At 35.8% G+C, this 23,835-nt stretch overlaps 1 long non-coding RNA gene across 1 annotated transcript; it reads right to left on the reverse strand.

Annotated features, from left to right (window-relative positions):
* Nucleotides 1-9,880: 9,880 nt before the first annotated feature.
* On the reverse strand, nucleotides 9,881-11,376 carry LOC133869633 (uncharacterized). The gene is made up of 2 exons (XR_009900486.1): nucleotides 10,911-11,376; nucleotides 9,881-10,215 (listed from the first exon to the last, which is right to left on the reverse strand). It is a non-coding gene; the product is annotated as an uncharacterized LOC133869633 (long non-coding RNA).
* Between the last annotated feature and the right edge of the window lie 12,459 nt (nucleotides 11,377-23,835).

Consider the following 23,835-nt stretch of genomic DNA (forward strand, 5'->3'; position numbering starts at 1 on the left):
ATACAGCTCAGCATTTATTCAAGAAGATTCAGGTTGAGCAAAATTCCAGATTATGAGAATCCGCAGTGATCATGGAAGAGAATTCAAAAATTCCAAGTTCGAAGAATTCTGTCTCTCATATGGAATCAAGCAGGAATTTTCTTCTCCTATCACTCCTCTGCAGAATGGAGTTGTTGAAAGGAAGAACAGGGTAATTCAGGAGATGGCTCGTGTGATGATCCACTCAAATAATCTTGCTCAACACTTCTGGGGAGAAGCTGTAAACACTGCCTGTCATATCATCAACAAGGTCTACCTGAGGCCTGAAACAAACAAGACTCCCTATGAAATTTGGCGAGGTAAAAAACCAACGGTAAAGTACTTCAAAACTTTTGGAAGTAAATGTTATATACTTCGTGACCGAGAGAATCTGGGGAAATTTGATTCCAAGAGTGATGAAGGTATATTCTTGGGATATTCCACAAACAGCCGTGCTTACAGGGTCTTCTACAAAAGAACAGAGACTGTGATGGAATCTATAAATGTAGTTGTTGATGATGAAGAAGTTCAGAGACCAGTCAGCAGGGAGGAAAATCAAGCTTGATTCAGTTGATTCTTCAGTAGCTCCAACTGATATTATTAAGCCCCCTCGAAACGTGTCTCCGGATGAATCTCCCACGGCTTCGAATACCACTCCCACTACTTTCGAAGATGAGGATACTTCTGCTAATCCTCCTAAGCAATCTTGGCTGAAGCACAATCATCCTCCTCAGCAGCTTCTGGGGACCATAGATGAAGGGCGTAGGCTGAGAAGCAGAGTCATTCAGCCCACCAGTGAAGTAGCCAATCAAGTCTCTTACAGCTGCTACCTTGCTCAGACAGAACCCAAGAAAGTTGATGAAACCCTATATGATGAGGGTGGGTATCTGCAATGCATGATGAGCTCCATCAATTCACCAGAAATGATGTCTGGACCTTGGTTCCCTGTCCTGTAGAATAGAATATTATTGGTACCAAGTGGATCTTCAAGAATAAAACATATGAGCATGGTATTGTGGTTCGAAATAAAGCTCGACTTGTTGCACAAGGATATACTCAGATAGAGGGAGTAGACTTTGATGAAACATTTGCCCCAGTTGCCAGGTTAGAGTCTATCAGATATCTTCTCTCTATTGCTTGTCATCTTGGCTTCAAGTTATATCAGATGGATGTAAAGAGTGCATTTCTAAACAGCGTTCTTCAAGAAGAAGTCTATGTAGAACAGCCAAAGGGTTTTCAAGATCCTCATCATCCCCATCATGTGTACAAACTGAAAAAGGCGCTATATGGGCTCAAGCAGGCTCCTCGGGCATGGTATGAGCGTCTCACTACTTATCTCTTGACTAAGGGATTTACAAGGGGACAAGTTGATCAAACTCTGTTCATCAGAAATCAAGGTACTCACAAACTTATTGCTCAAATCTATGTTGATGACATCATTTTTGGAGCTACCTTAGATTCTCTAGCCCATGAGTTCTCTGAAGAAATGAAGCAGGAATTTGAGATGAGCATGATTGGTGAGCTGAATTACTTTCTTGGCCTTCAAGTTAAGCAAACTACTGAAGGCATTTTCATCTCTCAGTCAAAATATGCTAAAGATGTGATGTCCTGAATATTATCTGGCAATTTTGGGAACAAAATTCATTGGAATAGACAACTAGAAAGTACAATGGGACGCGCAGAGAATATTCTATGGGCCAAAGAAATAAGTTATACAAGGAGAAAATATGTGAGAACGAATGAGAAATTGAATAAAGGCGGAAAAATGGATTAAATAAATAAATTAATATGGAGCGTCCGGACGGCTCAACAGGCCCGTCCGGACGGACCTTATCACCACGTGGCGGACGCCTCATTCCATGTACGTCCGGACGTCTGCTTTAAAGTGTCCGGACGGTTCACAACGAGCGGTGCACGGTCTTCTTAAACGACACGCATCCAGATAGTAGTTGGCGTCTGTCCGGACGATCTGCTATGCGGCGCATGTCTTCTTAAATGGGGCCCGTCCGAACGGTCTGTCTAAATGGCGCGCGTCCGGAAGATTTGAGATGCCCGTCCGGACGGGATTCGAATTAAAATTGTCAGTACGCCCATTTCTTTCTGTTTCTCCGGTTTTCCTCACTGTTTCTCTACGGTTTTTCACTTAAAAACTGTGATATCTTGAAATCCAGCCGTCCAATCTTAGATCCGACTTCGATAACGTAATCCTTGAAGCCCGATCTACGTTCTGACCGAACGTTTTGAGGTAAATAGTTAAACTCGCATCTTTTAGAGGTTTTTGTTAAATCTTGTAGAAATGAGTTTAACTTGGTATTTTCTCTAGGTTTGGTGTGGTTTGGAGTTGCCAGGAGTATCTCAAGCATTTGGTCACTGCTTGGTGAATTTGTTGTAAGTTTTCCATAGACATTAGTTTTGGTTATTTTATTAAAATACCATATTGTTGTGGTTAACCCTAAGTTAAGCTTATAGGCTAGCAATGTTGGGTTTAATAAAATACTTAGGAACGTTAGAGCTTTATGGGTAAATTAGTAAAATGGCTTTTGAGCGATTCAAAATGCCACTAGGTGTAATTATTAGTTGGAATGCTAATTGATGCAATGTATTATGTTTTAACAGCACATTGCGGTTGAGCTTAGAGTCGTTGGGATATTTGGGAGTACAAGCAATCTGAGCTGAGTATTCCACTCACTGAGAAAATATATATTTTTATATATGTAATAATTGATAAAAATATATATAATGTTTATGAAACCGAACCAACCATATGATGAATTATATGCTTTGAGATGATTTGATTAGTTTCGATTATGTTTAAATTATATCAATGATGTTTAAGAAATAGTGCAAGAGTGAAAAGTATTGAATTGATTTAAAGTGTTATGTTCTGCAGTTGGGATTTAAATTATGTAAATTGTTGAGAACATGTCATGTTGAAACTGTTTATGTTTTATGAAACTATGTTTTGAGTTTGAGAACATGTCATGTTGAAACTGTTCAAGTTTTATGAAGAAAATTTGTTTTGAATGTTTTCAAAGTGATTGATAAAATGTTGGATTTGTTTAGTTTTAAAAGGATGTAATTTAGCAGCTGTATGATTTCAGCATGATACAGTAGTGAAATATATACTGGTCAAGCACGGAACATTGAGCATATAGTATAGAGCATACATACCCCAGCAGTATTAGTATCAGCAGTATAACAGTATCAGCAATATAATAGTATCAACAGCATTTCAGTATCAACAGCATAACAGTATCAGCAGCATTTCAATATCAGCAGCATTATTAGCCCTAGTTCATGCATGTCATGTATAGCATTGTTTTATGAGTGATGTTTTTATGATATGGATAGATTTGCTAGATGTAGTAGTATGCATAAGAGTCTTCATGGAAAAGAACTTATGTATATTTCTATCGGATGGTCGCATATGTTAATATCATACATTGAACTTGAAAGTACATGGATACATGATTGCCCAAGCGCAAGTAATGGCATGTCTATGAGTAAGAAGGTTGATTGTTATTGTTCTTCAAGAAAGATGTGTTAGCATGATTGAGTTTAACTCTAGTGCTCTCATGATCTACTGATGTTCAAGGTATGAAGCTGGAATACGATTAGAGATGGTGTTGCGAGTGTTTTGTTGACAGATGTTATCCTAGTATGGAAGAGTAAGATGCCATGTTCTTTGCTTAAGACTTATGTGTATACGTGATATCTGTGATGGAGTGATTGTGTGCACATATGTCTGAGCGACCAATGAAAAGTATTACCATAGAGGGGTCTATATGTGGAAACTTCCAAGGAAGGATGATTGGAACTTCTACATATTTTTCCAGCTATTTAGTATGTTTTAAATATTTTCTGAATAGTCGGTGTTTGCTGCATTAGCTATTGGAAAATTATGGCTAATATAGTGCTTGCACGACTAAAAATAAAACGAAGGTTGGTTCTTTGTGAAAACTCAATTAGTCTTATACCATTGAGGTCTTAGTGTGTTTCATGCTAAGGCGGTGAACTCATCATTTCACCTATGCGGATGTGGATACCACCACAACCGTGTAGATGATATTCCTGTGATTGCAGGTACTCCTGAGGCGGATGATGATCCAGTAGCACACTACTTGGGTTACTACGATTGAAGCCCGTAGCGATGGTCGTAGTGGGGTAGGACTATGGTGTCCTTATTTTTGGGTGCTTTTGTATATGGCTTGACGTATGTGTCACACATTATTTTGTATAAGCCATTCTTTTGTAATAGTTATATGCAGTTAAATTTAAAACAGATAGACTTCTGTTATGGCTCGCATTTGTTAGATAACGAGTGTGTTTATAGTTATACTTTTCCGCTTAATTGATGGTATTATGATTTCTTCCGCTGTAGATGTAACTCTGTATATCAGGTGCATGTTATGGGCATGTGCCTATGTTGGCTGAGCGACAAGTAGTCGTGCCACTGCGATGACTCGTTTTACGTTTTGTATAAAAAAAAAATAATAAAAAAAAAAAAAAAAAAAAAAAAAACACGGGTCGTCACAAAAGATCTGGTCAAGCGGTTTGGTTTGGATGGGAAGAGTCGTGCCCGTACTCCCATGAGCACTAGTGTCAAGATTAGTAGTGATCTTGCAGGCAAATAAGTTAATCCATCTCTTTACAGGAGTATGAAAGGGAGTCTCCTGTATCTTATAGCCAGCCGACCAGACATTGCTTTCAGTGTAGGAGTTTGTGCTCGTTTTCAGGCAAATCCTAAGGAATCTCACCTCACTGCAATCAAGCGTATCATCAGGTATGTAAATGATACCCTTCTTTATGGCATTTGGTATTCTAGGGAAACAAATCTTGTTGTTGCAGGATACTCTGATGCAGATTGGGCTAGAAATGCTGATGATAGAAAAAGCACCTCAGGAGGATGTTTCTATATGGGGAACAATCTTGTAACATGGATGACCAAGAAACAAGCCTCCATATCTCTCTCCACTGTTGAGGCTGAGTATATTGCTGCGGGTAGCTGTTGCACCCAATTACTGTGGATGAAGACACTGCTAAGGGACTACGGATTCCCTCAAGATACTATGATTATCAACTGTGATAATACTAGTGCCATCAATATCTCCAAGAATCTTGTTCAGCACTCTCGGACCAAGCACATCGACATCAGACATCACTTCTTACGTGATCTTGTGGAATCCGAGGTAGTTTCTCTCTCATTTATCCCCACTGAATACAAATTGGCTGATATTCTTACCAAACCTCTAGATGGTAGCAGGTTTGAGTCCCTTCGAAAAGCCATTAGTGTTTGTGCCATGTCCTAGACATGTTGTTCCATGCTAGGATAAGAGTCCTGTCTTGTCTTTTGATAGCATGATGTTGTTAAAAAAAAAAAAATTGGGAGTTGTATAGCAGGATAGTTATTCGCAAGGTATGTCAACTATCTCATGTATTCCTTCTGATTTGCTAGTTCATTGAGCTTTGATTTATTATGCTTACATATGGCTGAGAACATAAGTCTGACATTTGCAAAGTTTCTCCTGCTCATTGTTCTGTTTGATAGTTGCTTGTCTCATGTGATGACTTCATACACTATCCTAGACTCCCCAAAGGTGCGTACTTTTCCTTCTCTGACTTTTGCTCCTAGAAATTCTGGAAAAGAGAAGAGGTTTTTGATAAGATAGTCAAATTGGCCACAGGCTAGTTGAACCTAGAACCTAAAAACTCTAGCACTCCCTATAGTCTGCAGCACCATAAGAATAAAGCAGTAAGTCATAAAAAGTTCAGTGCTTTAAATTGTTTAATCACTGCTTATGTGCTAAATTTGCCTTGCCCTCTATGCGCAAGTAAAATTTCCCTTGTCCTTCATGGTACAAGTAAAACAATTAAGTGATGTATCTCAAGGGGAGTGTATCAGATGAGGGTGGCTAGCCCTAGTAAGTTATAAGGTTTGACTTTTGACTAATCTGTCACTGATTTTCTCTCTCACCTAGAAAATCTGGTTGCTTCTTGTCATATTTGTAAAATCAAACCTTGTGGGAAAAGAGTCTTCACACACGCGCACGCATTGCATGAGTTGAGCAAGCTATTTTCATTATTATGTCTGCAGGGTAACCTTTGTCTATGTTATACTTGTCTATCATCTCTATGTTTGCATAATTCTGACTTGCTCCTTGACTGATTTTTCAGACGGATATACATGCGTGAGCTACTATGTTTGTGAAGAACCTAACCTTGTTGCTTTCTCCCTTTTTAGCTACTTTTTCAGTCCTTGGTTGTTTACTTTTTGGACTTATATTACTCTGTTTACCCGGGTCCTTTTTAGACCGTTAGGGGGAATAATTTTTATTATACTTGGTTTTTATTACTCTGTTTTACCCTTTGTCCCTTTGTGACAAAAAGGGGGAGTAATTTTCATTTTTGGACCGGGAATGTATTTCCAAATCGGTCAAGTGATTTTTGTCCCAGAATGGCCAAAGGAGGAGTTTGTTAGTATTTTGGCCTCATTTTGTTTGGACAAAATCACTTGTGTGTAAAGATGCTGTAAACAGGGATTCCACAATTTAGAGCACTTTCAGAAGACTCTGCACTGCATAAAAGATAGAAGAATTCAGGTTCCCTGTCAGCCGTCCAGACGACGTGTCACCCCGTCCGGACGACGTGTCATCCTGTTCAGATGCTCGACAGACCAGCATCATCCGTCCAGACGATGTGTTTTTCCGTCCAGACCCTCTACTGTATCGAGAAGCTTTTGTTCCAACCTGCATCCGTCCGGACGTCTCAGCAGCATGTCCGGACGCCTATCAGTGATCGACCAGCTTCAGATTCTTTCCAAGTTCAGAATAAGGGAAGATTGATACAACCATCCGGACGATGTAGTTTCCCGTTCGGACGTGCTCATACATAAGGCAAGAATCGCAATTCAAATACCTTCGTCCAGACGTCAGTGAGCATTGGTCCGGACGCGCGTGCAACTGATATGGAAATTGCTGATTCGACTTCAACCATCCGGACATCTGTCCCTCATGGTCCGAAAGCGCGCATAGCAGATATGAAAATTGGGTGTTGAAGATTAGCCGTCCAGACGTTCATCCCCATGGTTTGGACGTGCAAAGCCTTATATGAAAATTACTTGCAGCGGACGTGCGACCGTCCGGACGACTGTGTCATTCCGTTCGGACACGGCTCTTAAACAGGAAAGATTTTCAACGAAATTCTCAGAAAATCTTGTCGCACTGTTGTCCGTCCAAACGGCGTCCGTACATATTACTGCAGTCGCCCATTCTGCACCTCAGCCTATAAATAGAGGCCCCTGGGCATTGAGAACTGCAAGAATTCGGTATTGAATTCCACAAGTGTTCAGAGAAGTAATTTTGAGAGATTGTTGAGCTGATTAATTTCCTTTGAAGCTATTGCAAGGGTGTTGTTGCTGCGCTACATCTGAAGTCTATCTTAGGGGTCGACCCTAAGGTAAAGGATTCCATTGAAGACCCCTTCAGGTAGGAGACCTGGTTGGGAGGCGTTCGTGTTGGGTTACACGTTAGAGAACAAGGTACGACCACTACATTGGGTATATATGAGTGTTACTATCTTGTATCTAGCTTTGTCTTCTGAATAGTAGAATTCTTGGGTTTGGCTGCCCCGGAGTGGTTTTTCTCATCTTGAGTTTCCACTTCGTCAACAAAAGTCATTGTGTTATTTATTTTCCGCATTGACATTTTTGTTGCACACTATTGCACACACTTGTCAATTATATTAGAAGTCAATTTCATTTTTCAAAAAGATTAACAATAAAATTAATGGCTGCCTCCATCATCAACTTGCTCCATATTAATATATAAGATATGTTAATTTTTAATTTGTTGTGACATGTGAATGGCTGGATCCTCCATCATCAACCCTATCTCACCAATGTTTGAATATTTTTTGTGAACCAAACCTTTCTCATTGATGTTAAAAGTTAGAATTGTGAAGAGTAAGGGACGAGGTGTGGCTGAAATGGGTAAGTAGGTGTTATGTGTGTGTTTGATAAGGGAGATCGATTTTGTGTAATTGATTTGGAGAACTACTTGGCATTTTTTTGTTATTATTATTAAAAATCTTCACGTCTTTTACTGTGTGTAAACGACATGAAATGCTTTTTTGTTTTTACTTCATTTACACAGTAAATGATGTAAAAAAATAATGTCATTTACAACAGAAGAAAGGACGTTAATCAATTTATGTCCTTGTTTGAAGACTTGTATTAAAAATTTGATAAGAAAAAAAAATTGCTATTTTTCTTTTTCTCATCCATTTTCATTTATATTTTTCCATGTGTTGGATTGGAAAGAAAAATGGATAGGAGATGTATGGGAGATAAAGTAGTAGCATGTCTCTAATTTGATGGACATCGTCGTTTACCAAGAAAAAAAAAAAAGAAAAAAAAAAAGAGAGGGTAACTACCTTTTTGCTCCCATAAACTACCAACCTCTGTCAATATGTCTCCATGAACTGACACTCTCGTTACCCAACAACATCAAATTACCATTTACTTAGCAAAACCCCCTTCCGTCAGTCAACCTCGTTAAATCAAACGGTCCATGCATCATGTGCGCATCACAAGTGTTTTTATTAAGTTTTCTCCCTATTTTACCCTCACTTTCAAACCAAGAAAGAAATAGCTGGAGTGGTGTGTTCCCCTCGTAGTGTGGGTCCACAAGGATCCTCAGTACTTGTTGCCTCGCTAGAAAGCCCTTGAAGCTATTGCAAAGATTGTAACCCCAGCCAAACCAATTTAAAACAGTCTATTAGAAGAAGAGCACTTTCGTTTCGTCTCGAAGAAAAGGGTGAGTGTTATTAATATTGTGGTTTACGTCTCACGCATCGCATGCATAAGACGAGTTACGTATTGTGAGTTACGAGCTTCTAAACCTTCATAATTCTCACTCTTCATAAAAAGTAAACATGTATGCTTAAAGCTTTGTAGTCAATCTGTTTGACAAAAAGCTTTACTGAAATCGGCAGCTCAACCACTATATCATTCATATTAGTGCAAAAGAGATTACAAAAACCAAGGATATCCGCAATGCTCTGGTTGGCTATTAACTCGGAAGGGAAATCAGATGGCTGGGCCTTGGCCTCCACACCGTAATTCAGCACACTCATTATTTTGGCATTCTCCAAGGTCTATGATGAAAGCAAGAAACATATAGGGAAATGCAAGTGGTAAAGTTCTCACTCATCATTGGGTCTATATGCGAATGCTCTTGGGTCTATATACAATTTACAACAAATTCTATCAATGTTGACTAACCTTTCTCATCATCTGAAATTCAATCACTTGAGACATTGTAATCATTAACAAATTTAATAATTGGTGTTTGAGATGAAATTGTCTTCTACAGAACTCGTTTTCAAGGTTTGAGTTTGCTTTTGGTTGTTTTCAACTTTGCTACTTAAAGTGCTATCATACTCTGTTTTTTAACGTCCAACAGATGACGTGGAAAACGTGTTTCAAACTTCTCCTAATTCCTGTATATATCTCAAAATAAAAGGAAGGATCAGAGGGCAAAAAAGGCTTGTTATTGTTGCAATGATATGGAAAAATCTATACCCAATCCTTTGTTTATTTTTCACAAGATTTCAATCTAATGCCAAAGTTTTCAATTTATAAAATTAATTCCTTTTGACTATGTTTTTTAAAATTGATCATTCCGTTTGTAGCGCCCTTTTAAGGGAGGTTGAGTACTTTGGCTTGCAACAGATTTTTTATTTTTTATTTTTTATTGTACTATATGATCACCAGAAAATATAAAAGCACATGAGACTACGAACGTCAATACATAATAATTTAAGAAACCACAAAATCATCTTTTAAAAGCACCAAGGCACCATAAACCTCATGAACTATAACGTCATTTCATTAAATATAAATGTTACAAAGTCTTACTCTTCAATTGATCATTCATGTCATAACATTTTTCCTCACAACATAGAAGCCAAAAGGTTTTGGGCCTCGGCATTTAGTAACACATGAACACTACAAAGGAAAGTCCAATCTTTTGGAAAATACGTTTCATATCATATACCAAAACAAAAATGACATAACAAGGTAAACCAACAAAGCATAGGTCCCTCGAGCCCCTTATAACAGTCCAAATCACTAAAGCATAATCAAGAAAACTACGAGTTTTTATATATCCAAATATATTGAAGATCTCACTCACCAACCTACAAATCATCAATACAAATTCAAAAAGTGAGACAAGCTTGGCATATATAAATTAGATAAAGGAGAATCGGAAACAAGTCATAATGTGGTGGAGAATAAAAATAAAAAGAAAAAATTACACTTGATCCCCCAAAATGGACAATCTTTCGCAAAAACACATTCAAACTTCAATTTCTGACATTTAACCATTCAAAACTACATTTTTTCTTTTTTCTATTTACACCCTCCTTTAGATTTTAAGAACTAAAATGGAAAGAAATTTAAGCACAAGATAGCCACGTGCCAAATTTTAAAGTGATAGAAGATTAATTTGGGTATTTTAAGCAAACATTTTCCCGTGCAATCACATGTGCAACATTTCATCCACTTTAATACAAAAATATAACGGAGCATGCAATTTTCAATGAAATAGTAGTATGAGCTAAGTAGTAAATGATAATTCGGTGTGTTTTCTCAAAAAAAAAAAAAAATGGTGTTAGTTTAGGTAGATTAAATATAATTCAAGAAGAAAAAAAAATTGATAATGAACCATCTATTGCTATCCCATAAATGTAAAATAAAATATCTTGGAAGTGTTCTTTTGCAATATATGAGAAACACTTTTATATATATTGTGGAATATCATCTTCACAACTGTATATTTTCATGCATATCCATAAAGAGAGAGGTAGAGAAGTAGTTGGGAACCACTTACCAAACTCGAAGCTTATCAATTCTTCGTATTATGCTTCTTGGTTTCCTCTTCATAGCATTGTACTAGACAACGTGCATGAGGTTTGCCTTGAAGTTTCAGATTCATAAAACAATGCTTATAGCAATCTACTATCATATCATCAATGCTGATAGGAAAATCTTTAGGATGCATTGGACTTTGGAAAAGGCATTTAAGAAGAAAATAAGTTGTAGCAAATGGTTCATGGAATTTACACTTTTTCAAAGTGCTTTCAATGCAATGATCAATATAACTCACATCTGCATTGTCAAGTTGGAAGAGATGAAGACCGGTTAGTAGTGTTGTGGGGCAGAAGAGGGAGTGGTAGGATCATTAGCATGCACTTTGAGTATCACGAGGATAATCAACTCAATTATTACCAACATAAGTTTTGTCATATTTTTCCCAGACATCTAATTCCTCTCACTTTAGAAATTCTCTTAATTGAAAGTAAGGATGCGTTTGGGATTGCGATTTCATAAACAATAAGTGCGATTTTAAACCAAATTGCAGAACATAGATCGTTTGGGAACTGCGTTTTTAAAAATTGCGATTTGAAAACGCAGAAAATCTGCTTTTTCAAATCGTAGATAAGATGGTGCTTTTTTGAAAACGCATAATTTTAAAAGGTAAATTCGCGATTTTAAAGGCTAAACTGTGATTTTGCCAAACGCTTAACTGAGTTTTTAAAAATCACTTTTTTCAAATCGCACATTTTAAAATCGTTATTTTAAATCGCACTTTTTGAAATCGCAAACCCAAACGGACCCTAAATATATATAAAAGTTATTTATTGAGATTAAATAGCTTCAAACCCTTGAAAAAACAAACTTTTTATTCAAAAAGAGTTTTTTAAAAGTTTGAGCTTTTGGAAATACGAAAGTGTTCTAATAAAATAGCTATTGGTTCAAGTGATGTCTTTGGCTAGGAGCATAAGGTTTTACATTTTTTTTTTTTACACAATTAATGTAAAGTTCTTGGTAAAAGTCAACTATATTAGAAAATTTACCTAAAAGAACATGTGAAGAGGTATCATCATCCAAGCTCAAAGAAATTAAAAAATTAAAAAGATGTGGTATCATTCAATATTCACAACATATTTTGTCAAAGCATCTAGATAAGTAGTATGTTGAAATATTATTGGCTTAAAAGAAGTGGTAAATATTCAATATTGGAGTGCATAGAGTCATCATACTATTTATTTATGCAAAGCAATTATAAATAGTGAATGTTACAAATTGAAGTGACTTCTCAAAATGTCTCATTTACAATAAAGAGAACTAGTAAAAATACAAACAAATTAATTATTACAGTTATGAAGAGATATTTGAATGAGGGAATCTACATGCGATACTAGAAAATTGTTGGAACTGGTGTCCAAAACTCTAATAGAACTAGATTGTATTTTTATTTTTATAAATTGTATGAATTGAACACTGGATGTATATATTATTGCTTTACATGTATATGTATGTTTGAGTATTTCATATGATATACATGTAAGCACCCTAAGTTACATCGTATTTGACTAAGGTGTGAGTAATGAGATTATCACACAGAAGATCATAATCATAGGTCTTTGGAATTTATAAATGAATGTTCGTAGTCGTAAATAGAACTAAGAAATCCATCTAGACTATAACATGTCAACCTTAACGATCTTTCTTGATTACGAGAAGCAGGTAGGGCATCGGGTTGATATGTTGGTTGATGTACAAGGTAGTGCCATGCACCGAACGGTGACCACCTGAGTCATCATTCTTTCAACACTGTGATTAAGAATGATGTACGTGCATGACAACTTAAAGCAGTTACTCTAAATCCTTAGAAGATTGCAAACTCAGATGTGAAGTGTAAGTCACTTTAATGTACAAGAATGCGATCAAATCATTGGTCAAAACTTAAGTGCGTAGGGTGATCGTATGTAGCATTGTAGGAACACCTTCTTCAAGAAGGAATCCAAATCCTTTATCATAGAACAAAGCGATAGGGAATATTTCCCTTGATGTAGATTTAATAAGGTTGATCATCCTGAAGCTCGACCCGGAGTATTTCTGTGGTATTTAGTGAAACTTTATTTTGTGAAAGGTGGGATGAAAAACTCACAATGTACAAAAAGGATAGATCATATAATCAAATAAGGATTGTCAAGAAAAAGAGGTAGTGAACTAAGGAACATTGTATTGACTTTGGTTCGACTACAGAATGATTTCATGGAGGGGTAATATGTAATAAATAAGTATGTCACGGGGATTGATTCATTAATTTGAAAATACATATTAGAGTGCAGTCACATTTGTTTAGTGGAATCAATTGTGATTAAATAGGGTCAAGTGAAATACTCACATATCTATTTAAAGCTAATTGTATTTTTCCCTTTAGGTCCCTTTTTGATAGGGATGGGCACAGGGCGGGACTGGGCAGGGCAGGGCCAATTTCCGCCATTTTGGCACCAGAACCTATACCCTGTGGGTTCCAAAAACCCTACCCGTGGCTCGGCTACTGTTCACTGTAGCTGCAGGGTAGCAAATTTGGCGAGGCGAGTCAAGCTCACCTAGAAATTTCTATATGCGATACTGTTATTCTTCAATATTTTAATAACAGAGATCAAATATTGACGAGAAAAAAAGAAAAATTTTGTTGATGAATATATAATACAATTCAAAGAAGAAACGAGAATCGAAATGGAATGAAACTTTTTGAAACAATGATTTACATACAGTTCAATCGGAGCGAAGGATGTGAAAGAGAATTGTAGATTTGGGAAAGGGTGCCCAAAGAAGAGATTTAATGCTATATAGATGAACGAAAGGGGAAAGTTTGTGGTCCGTTAGCCCTCTCCGGAGCTTGTTGGGGCTAGACCACAAGAGACACGACGACACCCTCTCTCAGTCGCCTCTTGTTTTTTCACACCATCTTCAACCTTTGGGTGAGCGGCTCAGGTTTTAGGGTTTTTTAGGTGTTTTAGTTTTTGTCAGGGGGCGGGTACCCAAGGTTTATAGAAAATAAGACCCGAGACCCGCCCTTAAACTCGGATCTACTTTTTTAGGCCTAAAATTTGGCTTGTTTAGAGCGGGGCGGATTTGCCCTCCCCTACTCTTTAAATTGATGTAAATTGACCAAATACTATAAGCCTCGGTTACGTATTTATTAATGTTGGATTGTTTTATTTAATAAAACATGGGCTAAAGGAATATGATTCCTAAGTAGTTCATTACTTTGAGATGATAAGGCTTAATAATTAATTTCTATAGGCTTAAGCAATTTAATTGTTATGTGCTTAGGTAGAGATAAAGGAGTATTGGGCCTTAGGGATAAAACCCAAGCCCATGCTGAAAAATATGTAGTAATGGGATAAGGTTAAATATCTATCCCTATATGCATTGGGAGATATTATCTACATCTTTGACTATCTCCTAATCCTATCTGAAAAAATAAATCCAAGCTAACAAATAGAGGGCTATAGTGAAGTATTAAAAACACAATTGTTTGACAACAATTTTACTACTTAAAGTTGTGAGCCCACACTCACGGTCATATTCAGTCATTGAAAAGAATATCTAAAGGTTAAGTCAAGAACATAAAGAACAAGATCTTCATCATTCAACTTGTAAGCTTCATTGTCAACTAGACCATATAGCTAAGGAGTAACAGTTTATTATCAAACATGTTTACGTAAGTACTCTAAACATATTTGTTTAAATTATCTTGCCTTGTTTATCTTAAAGAAATTTTTTTTTAGGATCGGTATTCCGCTGCGTTTAATTTGATTAACGCATGGTCCCCAACAAGAATAAATAAAAGACAAAAAAAGAAAATATGTAAAGACAAAAGTTAGCGGTAATCAAAAGTTTAGTTATGCTGGATAAAATATACAATTTTCACCTAAATTGTCCAAGTACCTTAATAACCTCTATTCATTTAATTACTAATGATCACACTATAAAATTCATAATCTTTCATAAAAGAAAAGTGGCAACATTTTTTTAATTGTTTTTCCTTTGCATATACTAACGGATGCTTTAGTATTTAAAAAATTAAAGATCGTTAAAGAAAAGATTAACAATACAATTAATGGTTGCCTCCGTCATCAACTTGCTCTATATTAATATATAAGATATGTTAATTATTAATTTGTTGTGACATGTGAATGGGTGGATCCACCGTCATCAACCCTATCTCACCAATGTTTGAATATTGTTTGTGAATCAAACCTTTCTCATAGATGTTTGAAGTCAGAATTGTGAAGAGTGGCTGAAATGGGTAAGTAGGTGTTATGTGTGTGTTCAATATTTCGTGTAATTGATTTAGAGAACTACTTGGCATTTTTATTATTATTATTATTATTAAAAATATTCGCGTCGTTTACTATGTGTAAACAAAGTGAAATGATTTTTTGTTTTTTCTTCATTTACGCAGTAAATGATGTAAAAAATAACATCATTTACAACTGAAGAAAGGACGTTAATCAATTTATGTCCTTGTTTGAAGACTTGTATTAAAAATTAGATAAGAAAAAAAAGCTATTTTTCTATTTCTCATCCATTTTCCACTACAAAAAAATTAAACAAATTGGCCACGTGTCTTTATGACAACGTGGCTAGTAGTATAAGCAACCCAATTGGCCACGTGTAATAAATACACGTGGCCAACTGTTAATTTTTTCCCAAATATATATTAAAAAATAAAAAATTGTATTTAGGATTTTATACACAATGCATGGGAGTTCTCCAGCGCGTCACTGGCCAAACATATGCATATATTTTTAAAAAATTTTAAAAATTAATTTAATTTAATAATATATATATATATTATGGGTAGCTTCCAGATGAAGCTACCCATTTCTCTCACTCTCTCTCTCTCTCTCTCTCTCTCTCTCTCTCTCTCTCTCTCTCTCTCTCTCTCGCTCGCTCTGTCTCTCTCTCCGTCGATCGAGCACAGCCCATTCCACCGTCCACCACCGACTCTGTCTTCGACGTGGTGACCGTCCACCACCGACCAACTCTCTGTCTCACCGGCTCTCTCTCTCTCTCTCTCTCTCTCTCTCTCTCTCTCTCTCTTTCTCTCCGTCGATCGAGCACAGCCCGTTCCATCGTCCACCACCGACCCTGTCTCCGGCGTGGTGACCGTCCACCATCGACCAACTCTCTGTCTCACCGGCTGTCTCTCTCTCTCTCTCTCTCCCTCTCTCTCACGTATATACACCGAATCTCTATCTCTCTCTCTCTCTACTGGGACAACTCTCTGGCAGTGGAGACCGGCCGTGTGTGGATTTGCTCCGGTAATGGTCATTTTACTGATCATTTTACTCTCTTTCTCTACCGGTTTCTACATATATAAAATAATACATGTATATATATATATATTTTCCTAACTTTTTTTCTTCTTTGTTAACAAATATGCAGGTATATATACTATAAGCAACCCTAAATTTTCTTCTATATGTATATCCCTGTGCATTTTGTTCATTTCCTTGTGATAGTGTGATTTAAATTTGTTTGGAGCTAGTACTGGGTAAACAGCAGGCCCCAGGGTTTTTCGTAATTTTTTTTTTTTTTTCTTGTTATTGCAATGTTTCTGATTTATTGTAATTTGTATACGTATGATTTTGGTTTTTTTTTTTTTTTTTTATTTTTTTTTTTTATATGGACTATTTCGGTTTTGCTGTATACATGTATTTGGTTAATTTAAAAAAGAATTAAATTAAATAATTAATTAAATAAAAAAATATTTTTTTTAAAAAAAAAATATACAATTTGCCACGTGTATTATGATACATGCGGCCAACTGTATGCCGCGTGTAATCTGATACATGTGCACATTACATGTGTTTTTATTAATTTTTCTCCCTATTTTGCTATCGCATTCAAGCTGAGAAAGATACAGCAGAAATGGTTTGTTCCCCTCGTAATGTGGGCCCACATCTCTCCTCTATACTTGTTGCCTCGCCGGAAAGCCCTTGAACCTACTGCAAAGATTGTAACCCCAGCAAACCAATTTCAAACAGTCTATTAGAAGAAGAGCACTTTCATCTCGTCCCGAAGAAAAGGGTGAGTCTATCTTATTAATATTGTCGTTTACGTCTCACGCATCACATGGATAAGATGTGTTACGTATTGTGAGTTAAGAGCTTCTAAACCTTCATAATTCTCACTCTTCATAAAAAGTAAACATGTATGCTTGAAGCTTTGTAGTCAATCTATTTGACAAAAAAGCTTTATTGCGATCGGCAGCTCAACTACTATACCATTCATATTAGTGCAGAAGAGATTACAAAAACTAAGGATACCCGCGATGCTCTTGTTGGCTATTAACTTGGAAGGGAAATCGGATGGTTGGGCCAGGCCTCCACACCGTAATTCAGCACACTCATTATTTTAGCATTCTCCAAGGTCTATGATGAAAGCAAGAAACATATAGGGATATGCAAGTGGTAAAGTTCTCACTCATAATTAGGTCTATATGCGAATGCTCTTGGGTCTATATACAATTTACAACAAGTTCTATCAATGCTGACTACCCTTTCTCATCATCTGAAATTCAATCACTTGAGACTTTGTAATCATTAACAATTTTAATAATTGGTGTTTGAGATGAAATTGTTTTCTACAGAACTCGTTTTCAAGGTTTGAGTCTGCTTTTGGTTATTTTGAAGTTTGCTACTCCGGGTGTTATCATACTCTTTTTTTTAATGTCAAACAGAGGATGTGGAAAACGTGTTTTAAACTTCTTCCTAATTTCTCTCCAACTTATTTTTCCTGTATATATCTCAAAATAAAAGGAAGGATCAAAGGGCAAAAAAGGCTTGTTATTGTTGCAATGATATGGAAAAATCTATACCTAATCCTTGGTTTAATTTTCACAAGATTTCAATTTAATGCCAAAATTTTCAATTTATAAAATTAACTCCTTTTGTAACTGGTTTTTTAAATTGATCATTCCGTTCGTAGCTCCCTTTTAAGGGAGGCTGGGTGATTTGGCTTTCAACGGGTCTTTCTTTTTTCTTTTTTCTTTTTTTTGTTTTTTTTTTGTTTTTTTTGTACTAGATGATCACCAAAAAATATAAAAGCACATGAGACTATGAACGTCAATAGATAATAATTTAAGAAACCACAAAATCATCTTTTAGAAGCACCAAGGCACCATAAACCTCTCGATCTATAACGTCATTTCATTAAATATAAATATTACAAAGTCTTAGTACTCTTCAATTGATCATACATGTCATAACATTTTTCCTCACAACATAGAGGCCACAAGGTTTTGGGCCTCGGCATTTAGTAACACATGAACACTACAAAGGAAAGTCTAATCTCTTGGAAAATACATTTCATATCATATACCGAAACCCAAAGGACAAAACATGGTAAACCAGCAAAACATAAGTCCATCGAGCCCCTTATTACAGTCTAAATCACTAAATTATAAGCATGAAAACTACGAGTTTTTATATATCCATACTATCCAAATATATTGAAGATCTGACTCACCAACCTACAAATTATCAATACAAATTCAAAAAGTGAGACAAGCTTGGTGTATATAAATTAGATAAAGGAGAATTGGAAACAAGTCGTAATGTGGTGGAGAATAAAAATAAAAAGAAAAAATTACACTTAATCCCCCTAAACGGACAATCTTTCGCAAAAACAGTTTCAAACTTCAATTTCCAACATTTAACCCATTCAAAACAACATTTTTTCTTTTTTGTATTTACACCCTCCTTTAGATTTTAAGAGCTAAAATGGAAAGAAATTTAAGCACAAGATGGCCACGTGCCAAATTTTAAAGTGATAGAAGAGTAGTTTTGGTATTTTTCATATGTGCAATATTTCATCCACTTTAATTCAAAAATATAACGGAGTATGCAATTTTCAATGAAACAGTAGTTTGAATGAGCTAAGTAGCATAAATGATAATTTGGTCTGTTTTCTAAAAAAAAAAAAAACAATGGTTTTTGTTTTAGTAGATTAAATATAATTTCCTCCATAAACAATAAAAATAAAAAAATGGTAATGAATCATCTATTGCGATCCCAAAAATGTAAAAGAAAATATGTTAGAAGTGTTCTTTTGCAATATATGAGAAACACTTTTATATATATTATGGAATAACATCTTCGCAACTATACATTTTCATGCATATCCATAAAGAGAGAGGTAAAGAAGTAGTTGGGAACCACTTACAATACTCGAAGCTTATCAATTCTTGATTTCCTCTTCATAGCAGTGTACTAGACAAAGTGCATGACGTTTGCCTTGAAGTTTCAATTTCATAAAACAATGCTCATAGTAATCTACTATCTTATCATCAATGCTGATGGGAAAATCTTTAGGATGCATTGGACTTTGAAAAGGCATTTAAGAAGAATATTGTTGTGCAAATATCTACTTAAATAATTAGATAAATATTTGTATATTTTACTCGCAAGTGCACAAGATCAAAACGATAGTATAGTCGGTAAATACGTGATCATTCCCACAAGGATTGGTAAATTATGCCTAAAAAGATTACCTAAATAATTAAGATGAGTGAAAAGAAATAAAAATATTAATAAGATCTAATAAGAAAAGAGACAAAAATATTGAGAAAATATAATAGGAGGTATGGCTTCGATATCTACCGCTAATCATACTCAATTAAGTTTCACAATGCCAATGCTACAATCATAACTTGATACTTAATGTTTACCTGTCACAAGGGCATGATATCTACTCTTAAAGCCATTGATTTTCCTAAGCCACGAATTAGGCATGGTATCTACTCTAACTCTTTTTTTCCTTAAAAGATTTAGCATGGAATCTACTAAGTTGTTCTTCAAGAAAGCATAAATCTATGAAAATCGGTAAACACACTTAGGTTGGAACATGGTATCTATTCCAGTTGTCTTCATGTTGATTAATCCAAGAACTTGTGATGGGGTTCTTTTGTTACTTTATTATGCCCAGAACTTGGTCATCCAAATTGAGATAAATAACAAATCCATACCACATAAACATGATGATCAAACATAAACATGAGAGGAATTCAATAAAATAAAAAATAATCAAGTTAAGCATCAATATATGAATTGTAGCAAAGGTGCCAATTGAAAATCTTAACGTGACATAATTAGGGCTTCAATCGAGTCCTAACTAAAGTATTAATTACAACTAATATAGAATAAAATTATATACATACAGAAAATAAATAAAAGAAGAAAGAAAAACCAAAATCCTTCTTGAAATAGGCTTCAATTTTTCCCCAAAGCTTGTGTGTCTTCTCTTCAAAGGTTAGAGGCATATTTATAGGGATTAAAGAAGCTCTAGAAGCCCTAGGAATCCTAGAAAAATTGTAAATAGGTCTCTTAGTCCAAATAGAATAAGTACAAGTCTTTTCCTTTTCTGAAATTTCAATCCAAGTAGGAAAAGGATTCTCAATTCGTACATATTTGCGATCTTTTATTACGAGACACTTTTGTCATAGTAAATACTCGAATTAGGAAAAACCTATTTCTTACATATTTGTTCCATTTTTTATTAGCTTTCTAAAGCCACCAATTTCGTTGCAATCTGATACTTGAACCGGAAAGTTATGATTAAATTACAAATATGTGATCATTCTGAATTCTTTCCAAAAATAACGAATTTTTGCCAACTTCTCTTTCCTTAAATTCAAAATTGATTTGGAGTTTAATCTTTCCAAAAGTGAGTTTGCCAACTTCATTATAATCTAAAAATTTGATAGATTTTCTTCCAAAACCTGTAAAATACCAGAAAACACAAAAACAATACAAAACATCAAACTATAACAAAACTAAGAGATTAACATATGTAAATTAAGGGGCTTCAATGTGTAATATTCAATACTTATCAAATATAAGTTGTAGCAAATGGTTCATGTAATTTATACTTCTTCAATGTGCTTTCAATGCAATGATCAATATAACTCTCATCCGCATTGTCAAGTTATAAAAGATGAAGGCTGTTTAATAATGTTGTGGGGGCAGAAGAGGGAGTGGTAGGATCATTAGTGTTAGTATTTTAGCCTCATTCTGTGTTTGGACAAAATCACTTGTGTGTGTAAAGATGCTGTAAACAGGGATTTCACTATTCAGAGCTCTCTCAGAAGACTTTGCACCAAGAAAAAGATAGAAGATTTCGGTTCCCTGTCAGTCGTCCGGACGATCGATCCATCTCGTCCGGACGCCCATCTGACCACTGTTCCATCCGTCCGGAAGACGTGTCATACCGTCCGAACGCCAAATAGAACAAACATCATCCGTCCGGACGACGTGCATTTCCATCCGGACCCTCCACTGTGTCGAGAAGGTTCTATCCAGCTTGCATCTGTCCGAACGTTTCAGCAGCATGTCCGGACGCCTCTCGGTACTCGACCAGTCTCAGATTCTTTCCAAGTTCCGATAAAGGAAAGATCGTTCAACCTTCCGGACGATGTAGTATTCCATCCGGACGCGCATCTCCTTAAGGCAAGAATCGCAATTCAAATATCACCTTCCGGACATCAGTCAGCCTTGGTCCGGACGCGCGTTCAACTAATATGGAAATTGCCGATTGAACTTCAACCGTCCGGACTACTACCTCTCATGGTCCGGACGCACGCATAGCAGATATGAAAATTGCGTGTTGAAGTTTAGCCGTCCGGACGCTCATCCCCCATGGTCCGGACGCGCGAAGCCTTATAAGGAAATTACTTGCAGCGAACGTGCGACTGTCCGGATGATGTACCATCCCGTTCGGACGCAGCTCTTAAACAAGAAAGATTTCTCAGCGAAATTTTCGGAAAATCCTGTCGCACAGTTGTTTGTCCGGACGGCCCATGTCCACCGTCAGGACGACGCCCAGCTATATTTTGCCTGACACTCAATTGAGCCCCCAGCCTATAAATAGAGGCCCTTGGGCATTGAGAACTGCAAGAATTCCGTATTGAATTCCACAACTGCTCAGAGACGTAGTATTTCCTCTGAAGCTATTTCAAGTGTGCTGTTGCTACGCTACATCTGAAGTCTATCTTAGGGGTTGACCCTAAGGTAAAGGATTCCATTGAAAACCCCTTCAGGTAGGAGACCTGGTTGGGAAGCGTTCGTGTTGGGTTACATGTCAGAGAGCAAGGTACGACCACTGCATCAGGTATATGTGAGTGTTACTATCTTGTATCTAGCTTTGTCTTCTGAATAGTGGAATTCCTGGGTTTAGCTGCCCCGAAGTGGTTTTTCTCTTGATTGAGTTTCCACTTCATCAACAAAAATATCTGTGTCTTTTACTTTCCGCTGTGCTTATTTTTGTTGACACTTTACGCACACACTTGTCGTTTTATTTAGAAGTCAATTTCAATTTTCAATTAGCATGCACTTTGAGTATCACGAGGATAATTAACTCCATCATTACCAACATAAGTTTTGTCATACTTTTCCTAGACATCTTATTTCTGTCCATCATTAGGCCGGTTAAGTTTTGTCAAACTTTTTATTAAAAAAGAGTTTTTTAAAAGTTTTAACTTTTGGAAATATAAAAGTATTCTACTAAAATAGCTATTGGTTCAAGTAATATCTTTTCACTAGGAGCATCAGGTTTTACAATTTTGTTTTACACAATAAATTTAATGTCCTTTACTGTGCAAACGGTAGCAATTTATGCTGTTTTCATATTAAACGGCACCAATTTTGTAATTTGTGCCGTTTGTAAATAAGCGGCATAAATTTTTGTCGTTTCCACAACAAACGACGTAAAAACTATGGTTTAGTGTTGTTTGAGCGAAACGGCATTAAATGTAGTTTTTTTTTTTTTCTTTTTTTGAAGTGAATTAATGTAAAATTCTTGGTAAAAGTCAACTATATTAGAAAACTTACCTAAAAGAACATGTGAAGACCGAAGAGGTATCATCATCCAAGCTAAAACAAATTAAAAAATTAAAAAGAAGGGGCATCATTCAATATTCACAACATATTTAATCAAAACATAGAGTTAAGTAGTATTTTGAAATATTATTGGCTTAAGAGAAGTGGTAAATATGCAATATTAGAGTGCATAGAGGCATCATATTATTTATTTACGCAAAGCGATTATAAATAGTGAATGTTACAAATTGAAGTGACTTCTCAAAATGTCGCATTTATAATAAAGAGGACTAGTAAAAAAAACAAACAAATGAATTATTACAATTATGAAGAGATATTTGAAGGAGGGAATCTACATGTGAAACAAGAAAATAAGTAAAAGACAAAAAGAAAATATATAAAGAAAAAAGTTAGCAATAATCAAAAGTTTAGTAATGTAGGGTAAAATTAACAATTTTCACATAAATTGACTAAGTACCTTAATAACCTCTATTCATTTAATTCCTAATGATCACGGTATAGAATTCATAATCTTTCATAAAAGAAAAGTGTTAACATTTTTTTAATTTTTTTTCCTTTGCGTATACTAACGGTTGTTTTGCTATTTAAAAAATTAACAATACAATGGTTGCCTCTATCATCAACTTGGTCCATATTAATATATAAGATATGTTAATCTTTCATTTGTTGTGACATGTGAATGGTTGGATCCTCCATCATTCAACGCTATCCCACCAATGATTGAATACTGTTTGTGAACCAAACCTTTCTCATTGATGCTAGAAGTTAGAATTGTGGAGAGTAAGGGATGAGAAGAAGCTGAAAGGGGTGAGTAGGTGTTATGTGTGTGTGTTTGATAAGGTAGAGGCCGAAAGGTCCCGTGAAGCTTGAAAGATGAGCGATTGGAATTGATTTTGAAAGAATAATTATTTAGAACAAGCATTTTATGTAAGCCTATTCTACTAATTAGAGAGTCCCCAGTAGTAGTGGTTACTTTAGCCACTCAAAATACACATTTTTCTATTTTCGTTACTAGTTTTTCAATACAAACCCAGTACAATATCTATTAAC

This window comes from Alnus glutinosa, chromosome 5 (genome assembly GCF_958979055.1).
Source record: "Alnus glutinosa chromosome 5, dhAlnGlut1.1, whole genome shotgun sequence".
Taxonomy (NCBI): Eukaryota; Viridiplantae; Streptophyta; class Magnoliopsida; order Fagales; family Betulaceae; genus Alnus; species Alnus glutinosa.